This window comes from Haemorhous mexicanus, chromosome 4 (genome assembly GCF_027477595.1).
Source record: "Haemorhous mexicanus isolate bHaeMex1 chromosome 4, bHaeMex1.pri, whole genome shotgun sequence".
NCBI classification, from domain to species: domain Eukaryota; kingdom Metazoa; phylum Chordata; class Aves; order Passeriformes; family Fringillidae; genus Haemorhous; species Haemorhous mexicanus.
In genome coordinates, this window is record NC_082344.1 from 23,872,889 (window position 1) to 23,885,321 (window position 12,433).

Below are 12,433 nucleotides of genomic sequence, written 5' to 3' on the forward strand. Positions count from 1 at the left end.
ATGTTGCCAAGGAATGAGGCTCTAGGGACATCAGTTTTCATACAAGAAGCAAAATAACAATGGGCAGTTGCTCTGATGTGAAGTCAGAAGTATAACCTGTTCTTTTGCACTAGAAAATTCATGAGTAACTGGTGTTTTGCTTGTGGAAATTGGAAGAGAAAGAATTGCTTTGAGGTAGTGGGTGTTTGGAGTAGCTCAACAACACAAGGCATGAAAATGTAATGGTATGTTTGAGAGCTGGGAAGCACTTTTTTTGCACGTTGTTTAGTTACCTTACAGTGGTGGGTTGATGGGGGGGCGGTAATCTTCCAATAAGCCACTCTAAAACCACCCCAAAATCATCTTAAAATGGAAAGAATTCCTATCACTAAAAATATGCTCAGCCATAATTTGCCATACTTTATTATGATATGCTATGGAAAAACTTGATCATCTCTGATCTTATGAACCGTTAATTTATATAGTCTCATGACATGCTCTGACCATGAATAGTACAGGGATACTTATAAGTATTTCCTTAACATTTGTATTAAAACAAATGCCAAACTCTTGATTAGATATAGAACTTGATAATAGTAAGCAATTTATGCAAAATAAAACTAATCAGGAAGGTAGGGCTTAGAAACATTTATTGTTGCTTAGAGTGAAAGAGAGTGTAATTAAAATGATAAGGTAGTCATGATTGGAATAAATTATTGAGGTTTCAGAGATTACACCTTAAAGCATTTGATTAATGTTGAGAAACCTTGATTGTGAATATGTTCTAGGACTTTAAACATTCAAAAAGTAGATCCTAGAACATAATCCTTTCTTCAGTGGGGCTTTTGCAGACTGAACAAAACTCTTATGCTAATTTTCTATTTCTCTCCTTCCATATCTTCTACAATTTTATCTGCATATTTTTATCTTTGTGTACAAGTATTTTTTACCTATTGTTTACTTGCAACTTAGAATTATCAGAAAATGTGAGAATTATCAGAAAATGTGTGGAAATGTGCTTGCTAATCTGAGGCGTGACTGGAAAAAGAGGCTCACGTACTCCTGAAGAAAATCCAGTTACCAATTAAGATTTTCATTAAAATATTTGAGTCAAAGTTAATTTGCATTAGGATTTATTATCTGAGCAAACCTGACCTATTAAACCTTCTAAATCTATTACTGTCAGTTAATGTCATGATTACAGGAAGAGCCCATGGTGTGCCATGGAAACACAGCTGTTCCACTGAATTTTTAACTTGAAATCACCATTGTGCAGTTTATCACTGAATTATTAGACACAATAAATTATTTTATGCTAGCCAATCTCATGTCCATCTTATTAATATTTTCCTTGTCATTATAAGTGCCTTTAGCCTTACAGGGTAATGAAAGGTTCTCGTATCAAGTCTGATTACTACTCTAATGTTTTCCAGGCATGCTTGGTGATGAGCTTGGCATATGAAACAATTTCCTACAGTAATAAAGCTAATTAAAGTGGGCAGTCATCCCCACATCACTCTTTAATGAATTATAATGAGCTCATTAATCTATCCAGTCTTGCTCACCACATATATTGACTAAGCTTCTCTGGCAGTACAGAACAGAACACATGCCCAGGAAAAAAAATGGACACTGAAATGCATCTATTTTCCCATTTTTGGCATAGAAACAGGAGAAAGTAGAGGTATGCTTTAAGTGGAATATGCTTTTTAATAATCAGAATTGGAGAGGGTAAACAGCTAAGTCCCTCCAATGGTGGTGAAGGAAGAACCATGCAGGACCTTAACGAGGTCTAGTATTGCGCTGCAAGTGATAGAATAATTAATGCTTCTGTGGCACACACGTATCAAGTAAAACATGACTTAGAAAAAATCTTTTAGTAGCTGGCTCTCTGGGGAAACTGCCTAAAGAAAGTAACATTAAGCTCATTTTTGGCTGAGTTTCTTGGCATTTTTCTTTGTTTTCTCAAAATGAGCAAAGAAGATCTTGCAAGGTTATTTCATATCCAATTTCATAATGACAAATATTGGGGAATTAAGCAATAGGATATATGAGTGGAAAGAGATGATTCATGCAAATATACATCTAGAAAAAACACCTATTTTTCTTTGACTCTAACCCCACAACTTTCCCTGTCTGTAACAGGCCAAGTCTAGTAATAGCAAATCGCAGCTAACTGATGGAGTTACATGGTTCTTCTAGCATTCCAATGCTCTTAAGTCAAATCCCACAGGCATATTTTTGTATTTTTTTATACACAGAATTTTATCTGTGCATTGATCCATTTCTTTACAGGGTACCTCAGAACCAGGGTGAGCAGTTCTGTATTAGCATCTTTATTATGCTGGTGAGTGGTGCACTAATTATTTAGACTGTGCTGTTTTCTATACTGACCAAAATAGCTAGGCATTTATAGTTGGTTTTGTTTTGTCTGAAGAGACTTAAATTTTTGTAGTATCTTTGTAGTTATGCTGTCATAGGACAATTATCTTATGATAGCTGAGTTTTGTTTGTCTCAGTTATTTGACAAAGCCTTGGTTGTTTTTGGTTTTTTTTTCCCTCAAAAAATCATAAGGATAAGCAAATCTAGTCTTTTGTAATGACCACAAGGTCAGTCCAGAAATTTGATTTTCTGTATGTATGCAAAGTGGAAGGTATTTAAAGATTGATGTATCTGCATAAACTTGCAGGAAAATGTCCCATTGGTTGAACAAAGGTTTATTCTCAATTAATAAATGTATTTTCATTTAAGGTCAGTAAGTAATTGAATATGCAATAGAGGAGGGAGTAGTGCTGAATATATAGTCTAGTTAAGCTGGTTGACTTCACCACAGTGAAGTACATTCACTGTAGTTCAGAATCTAGTCTTGACTACTGATGAGAAGACAAAACCTCAGTGTGTCAGAGCTCAGTGTACTAAATAGCTGTAAGGTGAAAGAGGAGATACAGGTTTTTTATGTGGAGAAACAAATCCAGCTGTGCTTGGCTGTCTTGGTTTAGGGCAAATTTGGGAGAGAATCCCCAAAAAGGGCTTCTCCAGAAAGCAAACCCACACGGCCCCTCCCCCAAACCGGTTTGGGAAGAATTCCTCGGAGAGAAGTGGAAAGAACCTGTTTATTTAACAGGCACAGCACCCCCCATGAACAATACCGGGTGACACCACTCTTTCACCGCTCTGAAAAAGATGACAAATTCAGAAAGTCTCTCCTGGGGTGGTCACTCAGTTATCAGTCCCTCCGGCGCTGGGGCAGCTGCTGCAGCCTCAAGGTGCAGACTCTCTCTTGGTGTTTCCCAGGTCCCAGTCCGGAGCAGCCCAGACAGGAAAGGGGAAACAGTCCAGGAAGGAATTTGGACTGTTCAGCTTAATTAACTAATGGGAAGAGGGAAAAGAGCAAGCAAAAGCAAAGCAGGAGCAAGAGCAAAAAGCAGGGCAAAAAGCAAAAAAGCAGCACTATGTACTGTGCTATCTGTATGTCCCACCGAGTGGCTGATAAGAGGCCCAAAACAAAACTTTCACTCTGCCAGCCTTAAAGGCACAGAACATAATATCCAGCATAAATTACACACACGAATGGGGATAACAGCCACCTTAGGACATTGTTTCCTGCCTTTATCACATTTGCCAATCTTCACGTTTTATACGTATAAATTCTACAATAACTTTAGCAAGGTATTCTAAAATATCAACATGTCTTCCTGGTTTTTTTCTTTGACTCTAAACCCACAACTTTCCCCATCTGTAACAGAGAAAGTCTGGTAATAGCTGGTTTGCTCACCAGCTGTGCATCATTTTGCTAGTCCCTGATAATTTCTTTAAAGGGTCAGTAATATTGTATAGGAGTGATATGTGATAGTCTTTAAGCAGTACTAATTTACAAGTATTAAGTATAAAGGACATCATATTCTCTCAATACACCTTCATGATGTAAATATAAAGAATCAGTAGAACATCTGGGGTTTCATTTTATCTAAATGTGAGGGTTTCTTTCTTTTCTGCGTCACCAAGGGGGATCTAGGGAACCTTTTGGAATAGGTTAATTAGGCTGGTATACTCAAAGATTGTCAAAGTGATTTGTTCTTTTCACATGATATCCATGCATGCAAGCATTTGTATTTTTGATCCTAAAGACTTCCCTGGAATGGTATACTATTTTCATAATTAAAACTTCAAGCAGATCTGGCTGGATCTCTTCTCTTTCTTACTCTCTTGAGAGTGTTTAATAAGATTACTTCTGTTAATTCTAATGTACTTGGAATATCTGAAAGCTTATTCATTGCTTTCTTCCCAGAATCATCCTCATCAATCTAAAATTATTTTTATATATTTTTATTCAGGTTCTAAAGAAAATCTTGACTTGCCTTTAAAAGCAGTAATGGTAAAATAAAAAGGTGTTTTGTCCTTTTTGTCCACAAGATGTTGTTTTGTCACATTTTTCCTCACAACTGGAGGAAACCAAGGTCCCTTATTTCATAAGACTCCCCTTTCCTCCTGTCTGAAATTTTCTTGTGATTCCAGGAGGCAGGACAAAGAATATTTTAAAGCTGATACATTGCATTCAGCAAAAAGTAATAAATATTGTGTCACATATACAAGCCGATAGTAGAAGACTACACTGGATTCAGGGGAGGTTTGGGCTTAGTGGCCTATGCTGTGTTGGAGCTAGAAGAAACTTTTCTATTGATCTACTCACAGGGCAGCCAGGATCCAATTTGGGCCTGTCTCCTTCTGTTTAGACAAATGAGGTTTTTTTAGCACATTTTTCTCTGAATATGAAGAAATAATTTTACTGTTGTGGCAGTAATGAAACGTCTACAAAAATGCTGCAGATTGGCAGATATTTTTACTTTTTTGGCCTGAATGTTTTTTGTCTTGCTGCTTGGCAGAAAGAAACTGACATAGAAATGAAAAAGTGGCTGCATTTCAGTAGTAAATTAAATTATATTTGCACAAAGTTATAGATTTTATGGATATTCTTTCATGTGACTCAGTTGATGTGTATTAACATGATTAATAAGGTTGTTTACCTGTAAAAGTGTGAAGAGGTTTTGGTTTTGCTGATTCGACATTAGGGGAAAAAATTGGATAAGAATATTTTATCCCTGATGATAATGAGAATTAATAGGACAATATTAAACTGCTAAACATATGGTTACAAACAAACTAAACCCCACCCTGATTACAGAATGCTTTCATCAAATTAGTAAGTGCAGTGAGGTCTTGTAGAGAATTTGCAATGCTGAAAAAAAAAGGTGTTTAAGGAAGCACTCTTGGCTAATAAGATTTTGTTGAAGAAAAACAAAAAGTATAATTAAAAAATTGGTGTTTGTTTCCACATCAGTAAATACATCAACTACATTGGGGGAGCTAATCCAAAGAATGAGTCTTCAAATGACAATTTAAGATATTTGAGAATAGTAATGGAACAGGAGAGAACAGGAAATCTCTTGCAGCAGCTACTCATTCTGAGACTGATATGAGAAAGTGTTGAGCTGCTAACTCTTGCCTTTTACCTATTGCTTTGATCTTTGTGGCTAAATCTCAGATTGAAATAGACAACTGCTTTTTGTTTGTTGGGTTTTTTAAAAAAGTTCTTTTAATTTGAGTTTGTTACAGGTTAAACTAGCAGAAAGTGTTCTGGAAAATAGATTTGCTTGGAACATGAATGAATATAATAAAGGGGGAAGAGCAGAACAGGCTTCCTGAGATTTTAATCAGACCTCAGAAGTCTGCTAAAAGAGTCATGCATGTGAATAAGGATGATCTGTTTTGTGTAGTTAACTCAATTTCCAAAAAGCTTTCAACAAAGCCTTTCATCAAAGGCTTTTAAAAAATAAGATGATGAGTAGAAGAGTCTTCTTTTGGATTAATGGCAGATCAGAAATACAGTACAAAAGACATAAGTAGTCATTTATTAAAGGAAGAATTATACTTCTAGAAAGTCCAGAACAATTAGAATTACAATGAAGTTTGAAATGTTGCAGAAAGATTTAATCATGCTAAATGATGTAAAGATGAAAGACAGTTGTGATTCAATGTCAGCAGGCACAGTGGAGTATGCAAGGGGAAGAACAATCCTATTTTTCCCGATGAGGAAAGAGAACTTTCAGACATGGTGCATAGTTCCTTGAAAGGCCCCCTTTATTTCAGTACTTACTAAAATATTATTTAAAAAAAAAAAAAAAGGGACTTAGAGTTGAGCATTTATTCTTGGTAGAATCCTGATTACCTGGTTCAAATGAAGAACACAGTCCAAGGGTGGAGGAAGGTTTTGGTCAGATACAGAATGTCCTATGTAAGGAGGGAGATATTTGCTGGTTTCAAACAGAGATGACAGTAGTTACACAATAAGCATGTGGATTTATAAAACAGTGGAAGTCATGGAGAAGATGAATAGGAAATACACCTACCTTGTGTTCAAGGTTGAAAACCAGAGGAAGGTTAGGGGGGTTTGTTTCACTTGTTTTCTCTACATGAATGTAGAATTTATTTAGTGGTATCACCAAAGGAGACATTGTACTCTGTGTGTGATTTCTGGCCATAAAGGGAATATTGGTGGATTGGTTAAATTGGGAAAAATGCGTTCATATCTTTTGTTATGCTCTTGGCTGCTATTCATGGTTTTTGCAGGTTAGAAATATCTTGGGCTTTGTATGGTATAATCATTCAGTTTCATGTTCTGCAGTTCATTAATCAAGCTTCATACTTTTAAACTCAATACTTTTTATTATCACTCAGAAAGAGTGAAAATTTCAACTGGATTTAAACAGGAAATCTAAATTAATTTGCTTAATCTGTGTTTCAGAGTTAATGGAATTTGGCTCACTATGAAGAAAATGTTAATTTAGCTTTGTATTCATAAATGTCTGAAGTCAAAGTAGCATAGCCTATGTAGTCTCTCTGAGTGTTACCTTCACAGTTGGATATCAGTTGAATTCTAGTATTAAAATGGGTGTAACTGCCCTAAATCACCCAGTAAAATACTTATAGACATGTTCCATGTAAGTGAACTGAGAATATGTTATAGTATTGCATAGGTCGTTTTTTAGGATTAATCACCCTTATTTATCATAAGAAGATCAGATCCTGTGCTCCCCAAACTCCATTTTATTTCCTGATCAAGAAATGAAATAGCTAGTTTTTCCTTTAGAAGTGTCATTTCAATACTGGAACTGTGTGGAAAGAAGATGTACAAAATGATGTCTTTTTCTAATATGATCAGGGTTTACAAAGCTGATTAAAGATTTTATTTATTTGTGTTTTTCCTAATGGAAAGATAACTCGGAGTGAGACTCTGCATGTGCTGGGTCTAAATGGTCATGGGGGATTGCTCTGAGCTGGTGTGTTGTGCTTTAATGGGAATTTCTGAAGCATGGACTTGCTCTCACCCTTGTTCTGGGCTTCAGCAGCAGCTGGTGGGGCAGTGTGACATGAGAAGCAGGCGAGTTAAGTGTGACCATTGCCTGCAGCCAGCAGGGATGCTCTTTGGGAGCACTGTTGGGACTCCAGCCAAGACTAACTGGTCTGGCAAGGTACCAAAACAGCAGATGAGCCAAAGGAACAAAATCAATGTGCCTTGCACATGTGAAGAAATGCAGCCAGCCAAATAATTTCTCTCTTGGTGTGATTGAAAGGGATTGATACACGAGATATGAGGTGATGCTGTAGGTGAAGCTAGAGAGAGTACAGAAGGGAAAAAGCCCCACTGTGTACGTGAGGTGCCATGGTGTACTTACAGCAGGGACCAGACCAGTGACTTCATTTTGACACATGAAAGGAATAATGCAGACTTGGACTCTCTGCTAATGTTAGGGTCTTTAGGACTTTCATTAGAACAAGAGTAATGATAAACAGTGCAAGTACTCATGATCTGACTGAAAACTCATTTCTGAAAACACAGTCTGTAATATCCAGCAGTCTACTCATGTAATCTCAAATAGATAGATGCTCTTCCTTTTGTAAAACAGGCTAACACAAGTGGTGTCTCAGTTTGGAAAAAGATAGTAGCGCTCCTACGTGTAAGATCCACAAAACGACTTGCTGCTTTTCTGATGTCAGGTGGTATAAAGGGAACCATAGAAGCCATCCACAATCCCTCTTCAGGCTCCTATGCTGTTCGCAGAAAATTACTGTATGTGTTAAACCTTGTGTTTTCTCTGAATGTTCTAGACAGTTATCCATAAATTTATGAACTTTTCTGCGTAGATCTGCATAACTGAGAGGAAGCTTCAACTGTTGTGGCATTTGTGTACCTTTCTGGACCTGATACTCAGTTTTAAATTTCCTAATTTTGTTTGTTCCAGGATTATTTTCTTAAGACACCATATCCTAAGTAATTGTTGATTTTTCAATGCCGGAAGTTGATAAACAATCCATTTAGCATCTGAAATTCCGCGCATTTATCAAATGAGTTTTATCATATTGTAATTTTATGGTATTTCTTTAAAAACATATTCTGTTTAGTATCAGAGGAAAAGCAGTAAATTTATCTTCCAGAATACTTGGTTAGTTCTGTTTATAGCACTTTGATTGCAGTAAGCACAATATGCCTCTGTGTTCCAAATTAAGAAGAGGTATAAAGTAAGTTTTCAAATTTAAAATTATTATTCTTTTTGGCACTTATGCATAACCTGCTGCAGTTGTCTTCACACACAGCACAATTTTTCATCTTGTGACCTGATCTGAGAAGAAACAGATTTGCTACTATGTTTAGCATTTTCCCAAATGAGCAGAATTAAACTAAAATAGGAAAATACTGGCACTCAGACATAGCAATTGCTGTCATAGCTAGCAACTAGAAAAAAGTAAAGAGGTGATAATTTGAGGAATATTCTGACCATAAATGTATGCAGTTATAACAGGAGATCCATAATGAACTTGCACCTAAATCACGGATTTTTTTAAGTATCACAGGATATAAATGAAGAAAATGAGAGGTAGCTTTTTGCACACAGCTACTTTTACATTTTTATGACATACACTTGGAATTTAGTCTGAAAAACTTTTTTTGATTATATTTAATAAAAGAAAGTAGTTTGAAGATGTACTGTTTACAGATTATGCTGTTTAGCAGTTTTCTTTAACAATGAGGTGTTAATTGACTTTTTATCAAGCATTTCCAGAGTCATGGACATCCTTACTACAATTGAGAGCAGAATTCTCATCCTTTTTTTCATAGTAAAACAATGAGAATAATATTCATAAAAACAATGAGAATAATAATGAAAATATAATATGTAGTCTATATAATTTATTAGGCTCTTCAAAATGGCCTCAAAGCTGCAGTGGTACAGGTATCTTATGAAAAAATGCCTAGAGCTTAGATTAAATTATTTGGATTGATAATTTCATAGCATTCATGTTCTTACTGGACTAGTAGCCCTGATAAAACACTGACATAAACTCATTTTGCAGAAAGATAAGGAATCAAAGTGGCAAAGGACTTTGGTTTAGTAAATAGAAAAAGTAAATCTCACCTAGCAGACTTTTAAATCTGTGGACATTTTATTGATTTTAGTTGGCTTCTGAACTCAGCATTACTTATATGACAGTCTGTTCTTTTACACTCTTTAAGTATTGTAAGGGCTGAAAAGAGCGGGAGACGTATTTTGCAAATATGATCATGCCCACACTATGACTGGGCTTATTTTTCTAAACACAGGAATACATGAGTCAGGTGTCTACTGCAATGTGGAGATAGCTAAGAGGCTGCCTCTCACAGCCCCAGAGAATTCAAAGTGTGTTTAGAAAGCCGTACTTTATGAGGGAAATGGTTTTTTTCCAGGTTAGTAAGATTTAGTGTAGATTTAGAATACATTGAGTGCATGCTTTCCTAAAAGCAGGCCATCATTTTCAAGTTATTTCTTCTTTAATATATGTTGCTGTGGCAATTCATTAGGAGGCAATGCTGGGTTTTTGGGAGGTTTGATTTTTTTTTTTTTTTTTTTTTTTTTTTGGTACTAGTGATCTTCATCAGATTGTGTCTGCTATTTCTCATTCACCTTGAGAAGCTTTTATAAAAAAAAATTTTGGTCTTTCTACAGCAGCTTTGCCCTGCATTATAGTTTCTCAGCAGATAATGAGGCATTTCAGACCTCCTAAGGAGTAGAGATGATCCATTCCTGAATTCACACCATCAGATATACTTTGCTGTTTACAGACTAATGAAAAACGCAGCATTCCACCAGTTTTTGCTGCCCTCCACACCTTTCCATAGCATTTAGTATCATTCATGCAATCCTTCACTGAAATAGTTTGGTTCTTGCATGAGAAAAGGATTTTCTGAGCCTCTTCTCCTGCCATAGCTTTCAGTAGTTACTTCCTGGAGGGACTGTATTCTGTGTTTTGGCAGCAGTTTTTTTTCCTCAACATTTTTTATTCTGTTAGTGCTACATTCAGACAGGTGTCTGGGACAGTGAAATTGCCCAAACCTTTTTGCAGTCAACTGCTTGACAATGTATTTTCTTTCTTTTATTCATGCTCTTGAATTTGAAGAAAGCTTGATCCCTCTGCAGATACCGTGCAGCAAAATGAGATTATAACATCCTAATTCTACTCTGCATTCAACAACAAACAGCTGTCTGCTGCTCCAAGAAAGCAGGGCTCTATCGTGCGTAGCGGTGACTTGGGAAGATGAGCACCATCCCTCCTTCCTCTTCCTTTCCCTTGCTTTGTATACCCAGCACGATGCCATATTTGATGGAATGTTCCTGGGATCAGTTGGCTGCCTTGGCTCTGTCCCCTCCCAACTGCTTTGTGCCACCCCCCTCTCCTCACCACAGTGGCAGTCAGTACAAGAAGCAGAAAAGACCTTGGAGCTGTGTGAGTTTTTGCTGCTTGGCAAAAATGAAATAAAATCTTTATTATCAACACTTCTTCCAGACCAAATCCAGCCTGTAGTGCCATAAAAGCTGCTGTGAAGAAAGTTAACTCTACCTCAGCCAAAATCATCACACAGTCCAAACCTTAGTCTCAACTATCCCAGAAATTGCAGGGTGCTCTTTGACAAGGCTGCAGTGCTCTGTGCAGGAGTTGATAATGCAGGGCACTGATTTTCCAAGCACCGTGTCCCACTGGAAGGGTTAATCAGAGTTTTGCTGAAATGAGGCAATGCAAGGGAAAAACCTTAGCCTTCATGCTTTTCTCCAAGCTCTGAGGATAGTTATGGTCTAAATTTTATGAGACAATTGTTGCATGGAATGTGGCAGGTAAGTGCCTGAGCAGGAGGAGTCCATTCCTTGCATGCGTGAGAAAGATCCAGCTGGGTTCACTGCTGGATCCACAAAAGCTCCACTGCTCTTTGCAGGAGAGGTGCACGGTGGGTTTTAAGTCTTAGATTCTGCCTCAGAGAGCTTCCATTCTTCAAGCTCTCACTAGTCCAAGGGAGCTCTGCTTTGCCTCTTAGACAAAACCTAGTGCCAAAGCTCACTGCAAAAATCTTTCCTGCTGTGGCTGAGGCATGATGTTACAGGCCTCATTGCTATATTTGCTTGTGCATGCTTTCCAGAAGTTATTTTTGTAATAGTCTTGGCTATGGGACCTTGATGTTTTTCTTTTTCCATTGTGAATTGTACTATTTTATTCTAAGTTAAAAAGGAGAATTTCAAAAGGTAGCAACAGTGTAAAACTGTGCTGACAAAAAGAACTTAGCACAATGTAACAAAAGTTTGAAGTACCATAGCTAATGCCGTATTGTTTTTAAAACCATTTTGTTAAATAAAGACCTTGCTTTGATAAAATAATTCTTGCTGATACCTAAAACCATGTTTTTTAGAAGCAGATATTTTTGCTAACAGTAATGTTAAATGTGTACTAATATCATATCCAGTGCTGTGGGCTATATTCTGGGATGCACTAAAATTTTATTTTCAGCTATTGTGCCTAAACATCAATCTGCCAGTAGACAGTAAAATGCTTCAATAGCATATAATAAAGAAAACTTCCATGAGTTTTCCCTAGTAGAGATAGTGTGAGTTCTGGCTTTTTTATAAATTTGAATCTTTCAGAAGATCTATAGCAGTACGGAAATAGTGTGCAAGTGGCCAGAAATGGTGTAACACTTTCTCTTGCAGTTATTTTAGAAAAGATATTTAGAATATTGATGTGCATGTGTCTTGTTTCTTCTTCCAATTCTGTTAGAGCAGATGATGAGCAATAAAATTATTTTGAAAGAATATCATTATTATCTTTTATGTGAGGAAAATGGGATCACACTCTACTTTTTTTGTCCTGTATTTCTGTGTTGATTTGGATTTATAAACACATTAGTAGTGGCAAAGTGCACACTTATTACACTGGTTATAACCTTTCAGACCTCTGAACTCAACACAATATAAATAATTTCTGCGCTCTTATACTGCTATTAGCTGATAACTAGAGGTCAGTTTTTTTTTTTTTTTTAATTTTCAGAATAAATGCTGTGAATATTATACCACCAGATTGCTGAAAGTTTTTTTG

The 12,433-nt window shown here is 36.5% G+C and overlaps 1 protein-coding gene across 9 annotated transcripts in view; it reads left to right on the forward strand.

Moving 5' to 3' along the window:
• Positions 1 to 12,433, forward strand: part of CCSER1 (coiled-coil serine rich protein 1) — a 620,227-nt gene that overhangs the window by 321,549 nt on the left and 286,245 nt on the right. The window lies entirely within an intron of this gene.